The 8,086-nt window shown below is 50.6% G+C and overlaps 1 protein-coding gene across 2 annotated transcripts in view; it reads left to right on the top strand.

Moving 5' to 3' along the window:
* The first annotated feature begins 1,503 nt into the window (after positions 1 to 1,503).
* ANXA6 (annexin A6) overlaps positions 1,504 to 8,086 on the top strand; it is a 49,518-nt gene continuing 42,935 nt past the window's right edge. For both annotated transcript variants that reach the window (XM_087816934.1, XM_087816933.1), the window contains exon 1: positions 1,504 to 1,608. The gene's annotated coding sequence lies outside the window, so the exon portion shown is untranslated. The remainder of the gene's footprint in view (positions 1,609 to 8,086) is intronic.

Genomic DNA, 8,086 nt, shown 5'->3' with positions numbered 1-8,086 from the left:
CAGCCTCCATCACTGCGGGAGCCAATTCCTATAATAAATCTCCTCCTATACCTATATCTATAATATCCCGTTGGTTCTCTTTCTCTGGAGAACCCTGACTAATACAATCATGCTAAGTGCCAGAAGGCAGACACAAGGGCCACATATCCTTTGATCCTATTTATAGGGTGTATTCAGAAGAGGTAAATCCATAGAGACAGAAAGCAGATTGGTGGCTGCCAGGGGCCGAGGGCAGGGAGAATGGGGAGTGGCTGCTTAAACGGTACGGGGTTTCCTTTTAGGGTGATGAATATGTTTTGGAACTAGGTAGAGGTGGCAGTTGCACAATATGAATGTACTGAGTGCCACCAAATTATTCACTGTAAAACATTTATGTTCTGCGGATTTTACAAAGAGAGAGAGAGAGAGACAAAAATGTGATGTCCCTCCTCTGCTCAACCCTCTGCAACAGCTCCCCAAATGCCTCAGGAAAAGGCAAAATCTCCCAAGGGCCCACTACCCTCACCACCACGATTTGGTCCCTCCTAATCTTAAGGTAACTCATTTCTTCTTAGTTTCTTAACTAGATTCCACTCACCTTTCTGGTCACAATGTAACATCACCCTCATTTGGGAGCCTAGGTTAGGCTGGGTCCATCGGCTGTGGACCATCACAGCACTTTATGGCTTCCAGATTATAACTGGCTAAACTTTATTATAACAATGACCTAACCAGCTATCTTCCATGAAAGTGGAAGCTGCATGAGGGCGGGGCAGGGTTCCACTTCCCATTTGCTTTTTTGGGGGGTTCCCAGCTCAGTACCTGGTATACAGTGGTGTCCGATGTTCGTTAGGAAATGAAGAGATGAAAGGACTTTCCAACCAGGTCTCCTTGTAGGAGGCTTAGAGGTCTCTGACATAGTGACAGACTGGGGGCAATCCCTGCAAAACCTTTGGTTTATCCTTACATTTCAGATGAGCAAATTGATAATCAGAGGCGTCAAATGTCTTGCCCAGGGAGACTCTGCAGCCGAGCGACAGCCCAGAATTGCCATCCTTCTCTCTTTCCCCCAAAACAGGATTTCTAAGGGGGCAGGGGATGGGAGGTACCACTGACCGTCCTTGGAACATCACCTCCTCCAGGAAGTCTTTACAAATCCCCTGGGGAACCATCCTTCTCAGTCTTCTCTGGATTCCCAGCTTATCGTTTCAAAAAAAATACCGCTTTCTTTCCCCACAGCCCTGGACCATAACTGCGGGTCTTTTTGTCTCCCTTTTCTCTGCACAGCGCACCACTGAGTCACCCGGCTCAGGGTCCAACCTGACTCCACAACGCACTAGCTGTGTGACGCTGGCTTTCCTGGGCTCTTCTCTCCTGGAAAGGGGGCAACGTCGGGGGCCTGACGGGCTATCGAGGCACGGAACCTGGGCGCAGGGAGGGTGGGGGACTGGAGGAGGGGCGGCGGGCGAGCCCGATTGGGCCCCGCGCGCCACGTGTCGTCGGGAGCGGGCCGTCCTCCCGCCCGCGCCGCGCCGCTCCGCTGCGCTAACGGGCTCCTTCCCGGCGAGCTCCGCGTCCGCCCGCGACTCCGCCAGTGCGCCGGTGCCCGACCCGAGCCTCCGCCGAGCGGTGAGTGCGCCCAGGCCGGAGCGGGGACCGCTGTCGGGGACCCCCGGCCGGGTGCGCGAGGACGCGGGGGCGATTAATAAACGCCCAGTCATCCCGGACCCATGCCCCCCGCCGAGACGTGGGGAGGGGGCGCCCGGGAGCGGGGGGCGCGCAGGGAACTGGAACCAAGGGCGCGGTCAGCGGAGAGGGTCGTGGGCTGGGCGTGCCCGGGGGAGCGCGGGGGAGCAGATCTAGGGCTGCGGCGGAGACGCGGCGGCGGACGGCGCCCGGCTGGGGGAGGGGAGGGAAGGAAGGGGCCGGCTGCCCCGCGGAGGGTGTGGTCCAGGGGCCCGGGCACCTGGGCTGCGGGCGCGGCGGCTGCGGGCCCCGCTGAGGGCGCGGCGCGGCGCGGGGCTGGGCAGGGCGGGGGCCCGGGGGCAGGGGACTGGGATCTAGGGACCCGGCCCGTAGGAAGGGTGTGGCTGAGATCGAGGACAGTGAACTGGAGGAGTCGGACCCTCCAGCCGCCCGTGAAGTGGCTTCAGTGTATTGGTGGCGGGAGGGCCGTCTGCGTGCGCACCGACGAAGGGCCGGCTGTCCACCCCTCGAGGCCCCAGGGACCCTGCTTGGCTCCAAAGGAGGCCTCCAGCTGCGCTCCGGGAGGGAGCAAAGGTCCCACCCTTCTTGCTGCTCTCCCCAAGCCCAGTTTAGGCCTTCCCCAAACTGAGGGGCTTCAGGTAACCCCTAGAACACCAGCACGGGAGTGAAATTCCTTGAATCGAATTCCAGCTCCACCAGCAACTTGCAGTGTGACCTTGAGTCGGTTCCCCTCTCTCTCAGCCTCAGTTTCCATCTCCAAGTACAATTGATAGAGCCAGCCTCTCCGAGGAACCGGTGGCTGCGAAAATTGTCTTATTTGTCAGCTGCAGCGAATGATCTGCAGGTTTGGGACGTCTTGATCACAGGCTTAGGAAGCCCAGCCTACCCTTGTAGGCCCTGCAAGGGGCAGGGGCAGGGGCAGGGGCAGGGGGTGTTGAAGAGCATGAATGCAGGCTTTGCTTCCTCCCTCCCCTTCCTCTCTGGACTCTACTAGGTGTTCCAGGACTAGTCCAAATTTGGATATATGGCTCCCGGGTTTGTGAAAGAACTCTGGTTTCCCTGAGTCCGCCCTTTCCCTCACTTTCTCCTCTTTCCCTGCCCAAAGCACACCTTAAATTGCTGGCCCCACTCACCTAGACGGGATATCCTGACCTCATAGTTCTTTCCCCTTCGGGGTGAATGACCTGCCCTGCTTCAGCTCCCACGGACCCTGCCCTTCTGGCCATCAGGCCCTGTGCCATGCTGAGGGCACTGGCCTGGGGGTCAGTGGAAAGCTGGGTTATAGTTCTAGGTGCTGGGGGTCCTTGGGCAAGCCCCATCCCTCTCTGGGCCTTAGTTACCCATCTGTAGCAAAGTCTTCTGAACTGGCTGCCACTTCCGGCGCTGGTATTCTAGGATTCAGCTGTTCTAAGATTTAGAATTCTGGGAGTTGGGTGGGGCTGGGGAGGGAGGCAGAGGCCTCTGTTCTCCCTCTGCAGCTGTGACAGTCACTCATCCATCTTCCTTTGCCTTCCACCCCTCTTCCCAAGGCGGCTGCTGGGATACAGAAAATAGTTGTGGTTTCTGGGGAAGCGCCACAGCTGTTGCTGGGGCAAAATGTGTTTGCGAGGGTGCAGAGGATGGGGCTGCCCTTGGGAAAAGTCAGAGACCTGACCTCTTGGGGCTGATTCCTGGGATGGGGTGGGGGAGCTCTGCAGTGATGGGTAGCTGCCAGGGTCTGGAACCTCTCTGCACTGCAGCATCCAGAGAGAGCCCTGGCCACTGGCCCCAGCCTCAGCCACTAACCAGCTGAGTACCCTGGGCACACAAGTCCTACCCCCTGGTCCTTAGTTCCTTCCTCTCTAGTGGGATAAGAGATGTGCCCAGGGCACCTAGCTGGTAAAGTGGGTTGGGGCCGCATGGCTCTTCTTCTATTCTAGGATTTTCTGGGGAGGCCCAGTGGTGTCCCCAGCCTCACCCCACCCAGCCTCTCCAAGATACTTCCTGGGTGGGGACAAAGCACAGGATGTGGTCTTTACCCAGATTTCTAAGTATGCATGTCTCTTCCCTGCACCCCCTCCCCCCAATAGAGGAGTAGAAGTCTGTGCCTGTCTGGTGGAGATGCCTTTTTGCTTATAAACTTCTTGGCTTGGAATCAGCTACATTCTATTTTCTTTTTTCCTGGGGTTGAAAAACCCCCACAGAGACTGGCTGAGCAGAAATGACTGTCCTTGGGTTCTTTGAGCTTCAGAGCCCCCGCTTGTAAAATGAGAATGAGTTTGATATCTACCTTCATGAGATTATAAAATGGCAGATGTGAAAGTGACCTGAGCCTCTGGTTCTTCATCTGTGAAACAGGTGTCCCAGTGCTCCTTAAATAATAATAAAATAGCAACTTCTGTTATTTATTGAACCCTTCCAACTTGCCCGGCCCTGGCTGAGCCTTGATGTGTGAGGTGCTGTAATCATGCCCATTTTGCAGATGTGGAAACAGCCTTCGAAAGTTTAGGGAAGAAACAATACACTCACATAATGTGCCCTGTGTGCCAGGGCTGCTTCTAAGCACTAGCCATGTCTTTTTTTTTTTACCTTTTTTTAATTGTTAACACTATTACAGATGCCCACCCATTTTAATTCTTTTCACCCTCACCACAACTCTATAGTAGACACTGTTTTTATCTTTTGTCTTACACATGAGGATAAGAACTTGCCCCAGGCTCCTGCGTACTGGTCAAGCTTTAATCGCAGGCCTTCGGGCTCCAGCCTCTGAACTGTGAGACACTACACTCAAGTCACTCTGGGATTCAAACTGGCTCATTCCAGTTCCAACCTAGGGCAGCCCAGTGATCTCCTGGGGCCTTGTCCAGCCCTAGGATCAATGATTCTGGGTCAGGAGAGGGAATGACTGCTCTCTAAGAAACCTGAGTGCATGTGCTGGGTATGTGTCCATGCTCGGGGCCAGGAATGGCATTTACTGGCGCCTTCAGGAAAGAGGAAAGGGAAGGATCTAGATTTTATAGGATAGGGGCCTCTGAATTGGAGTGCACACATGCTGGGAGGCACTAAAGATGATTTTCTTTACTCAGAAAGATACAGGAAGAAACTTTTCTACTTCTTATTATATGTGCTTTTGATCTCGTGCTTTAGAAGTGTATTTTTGTTTATCATGACAAACGCACAATTATTTTCCTTTGTTACTGGTGGTATATAGGATCCAAAAAATGCAGATTACTGCACTAAATTGTCATCTTCGTGGTGGGGTGGGGTAGACTTGTCCGTCTCATTTTTTTATTCTACCCCAACTCCTATCAATGGGCACTCCAAGAGGTGCTCAATAAATACTTAATTACTAATTTTCTTTTTCTTTTTTTAACAGAAATTTTATTTTATTTTTTAAAATATATCTTTATTGATTTCAGAGAGAGGAAAGGAGAGAGAGAGAGAGAGAGAGAGAGAGAGAGAAACATCAATGGTGAGAGATTCATTGATCGAGCCCACAACCCAGGCATGTGCCCTGACCGGGAATCGAACCCCGATTGCCTGGATCCTAGTTCCTTGCTCAGCCGCTGAGCCATGCCCGGCCGGGCTAATTACTAATTTTCTTAATTAGTAATTAATTATTAATTACTGCTTTTCTTTATGAATTGGGCAAGTTACTCAACCCCTCAGGTTATTTCCCCTCTTGACTATATAATGACTACTAAAACCACTAGGCTGGATGGTTCCTTTTATTCTGTTCAGGGGGAGCAGAGTTTTGCCAAAAGGGCATATTTGGGGGGATATTAATTATTTTAAGCTGACTATTTTTTAAATGTATTTATTGATTTTAGAGAGCGAGAGGAAGGGAGACAGAGAGAGAGAGAGATGTGAGAGTGAAACATTGATTGCTGCCTCCTGCACACCCCCTACCAGGGATCGAGCCCACAACCGGGCATGTACCCTGACTGGGAATCAAACCGGCAACCTTTCAGGGCACAGGTTGGCACCCAACCAACTGAGCCACACCAGCCAGAGCTGCACTGTGATGTTTCAAGGGGGTCACTAAAGACAGCATTAAAGCTAGTCAGTGCAATTTATCCAGCAATCTTTATGAGCCACACACCATGGTATATGGCAAATATGCAAATACAGTAATTTTCAGGAAAGAGTAGAATCATGACTCACACAGATATAGAAATGACCACGTGCTAAACATTTTATTGGACTCATTAATTAATGACCGGACCAGGTAGATGTTATAACCAACTCCAAAGAGAATCAGTAGACACCTGTATATTGAAAGGAATGTACAAATGGGGGCAAACTGGTTTTTCCCTCGGAGGAGAGAAATCGGACCTTTATGAGATAGGACAGCATGTCTCTAAGAATTATTTTGCGTTACTATCAGTTAACCACAAATTACTGAGCTGTAAAATAGCTCAAAAACAAAGGCTGAAATTAGAAAACCTGAAGAATTTGAAGTACAGATTTCCCCCCACAGTACCTTGGAGGCAAGCCCTCTCCATCTAAAGGAGAAATGATACATCCACAGTGGTTGACCCCAGCTAGCCAAGTGTAGGTGGTTTCAGAATGCTGGAGAAATCCCTCCTGGCTTCCTGGAAGAGTTGGCGGAATCATTTAGGAAAACTATTAAAAATTACCAAAGCCCAGGCTTCACCCCAGAACCACTGAATCAGAAACTCTGGGGGTTGACCTAACGTATGTTTTGGTTAATTTGAAAACCCCCCTAGTTGGTATTAATGAAGCTAGAATTAAAAAGCACTGGTGTTGATGCTGGAAGGCTGGATAGAAAATGCTGTTAGACAGATTCCTAGTTTGAGGATATGCAGGAGGGCGTGGTGTTGGGTGAAGAAGAGAGAGAGAGGGCATATAAATCAGGAAGGATGTGGAGGGCCTTGAATGCTGAGCTGGCAGGGGGCCTGAATTGATGGCAGTGACACAGCTCAAGTTTGAGTCCCTCAGGCACTCCTGGGGCACAGAAGTTTGGGTGATTATTTTTTTGCATGATCTTCCAGGTTATTTCTTGATTTTTCTCAAATTGCTCTCCCTACACACCTGGTTTCACCCCCTTACACTCAACATGTCCTCCCTTCCTAAAAGGGCACTTTGTTCCTCGAAAGCCCACAGGCCACCCTTTGAGAACAGAAATGCTTTTTCTGCCCTGGCTGGTGTGGTTCAGTGGTTAGAGCGCAGCCCACGCACTGAAGGTGCCAGAGTTTGATTCCAAGTCAAGGGCACGTGCCTGGGTTGCAGGTTCGATCCCTGGCCCCAGTTGGGCACATGGGGGAGACAACCAATCAATGTGTCTCTCTCACATAGATGTTTCTGTGCTTCATGTCTAAAAATCAATGGAAAAAATATCCTCAGGTGAGGATTAAAAAAAAGAAAAAAGAAAAAAAGAAATGCTTTTTCTTATGCCGGTGTTTCTGTTCTGCCTGACATCCCCTTTCTCTCTTCCTCCCTCTGCTTCACTGCATTGAGTCCACACTCTTTTTTAAAATTTTTATTGATTTCAGAGAGAGGAAGGGAGAGAGAGAGAGAAATATCAATGATGAGAGAGTCATTGATTGGCTGCTTCCTGCACGCCCTCCACTGGGGACTGAACCTGCAACCCGGGCATGTGCCCCAACTGGGAATCCAACTGTGATCTCCTGGTTCATGGGTCAACACTCAACCACTGAGCAATGCCAGCCAGGCGAGTCCACACTCTTGATTGTGAACCTCTATCAGCCTGAAGCCCTGATATGTTTCTTTGCCTTTATATGTGTATAATAAACATCAAAAATGGAGACCAGCCCAGTTGGGCGTGGCTCAGTGGTTGAGCGTCAGCCTAGGATCCAGGAGATCTTGGTTCGATTCTCAGTCAGGGCACATGCCCTGGTTGCGGGCTCGATCCCCAGTTGGGGACATGCAGGAGGCAGCTGATCAATGACGACTCACTCATCATTGATGTTTCAACTCTCCCTCTCCCTTTCCCTTCCTCTCTCTGAAATCAATAAAGATATATATTTTTTAAAAGATGGAGAACACTGCTCTAATAATGACTGTGGTAACAGAAGCCACCACTTATTAAACATTTCACCTGTACATGTTCATGCTGAGTATTTTACCTGCCTTACTTCATTGAATTTTTACCAAAACCTTATGAGATTGTGATTTCAGAGATGGAGAAACCAAGTCAGAGAAATGATATAACTCACCCAAGGTCGTGAACTAGGAATTTGCAGTGTTAGGATTTGAACTTGCGCCATGACTGCAAAACCTGTCCCCTTTTTCCCCAGATTGATCCCTTTCACCCTCTACCCCTCCCCCCAGGCCTTCACCCCACTATTGTCTGTGTCCATAGGTTATGCATATAAATCTTATGTTAATATCTCCCCACCCACTCCCACCTTCTCTCTGAGATTCCTCAGTCTGTTCC

This window comes from Miniopterus natalensis, chromosome 4 (assembly GCF_054644295.1).
Source record: "Miniopterus natalensis isolate mMinNat1 chromosome 4, mMinNat1.hap1, whole genome shotgun sequence".
Lineage (NCBI taxonomy): Eukaryota > Metazoa > Chordata > Mammalia > Chiroptera > Miniopteridae > Miniopterus > Miniopterus natalensis.
Note: the sequence above shows the minus strand (reverse complement) of the source record. Positions and strands in the feature narration are given on the sequence as shown.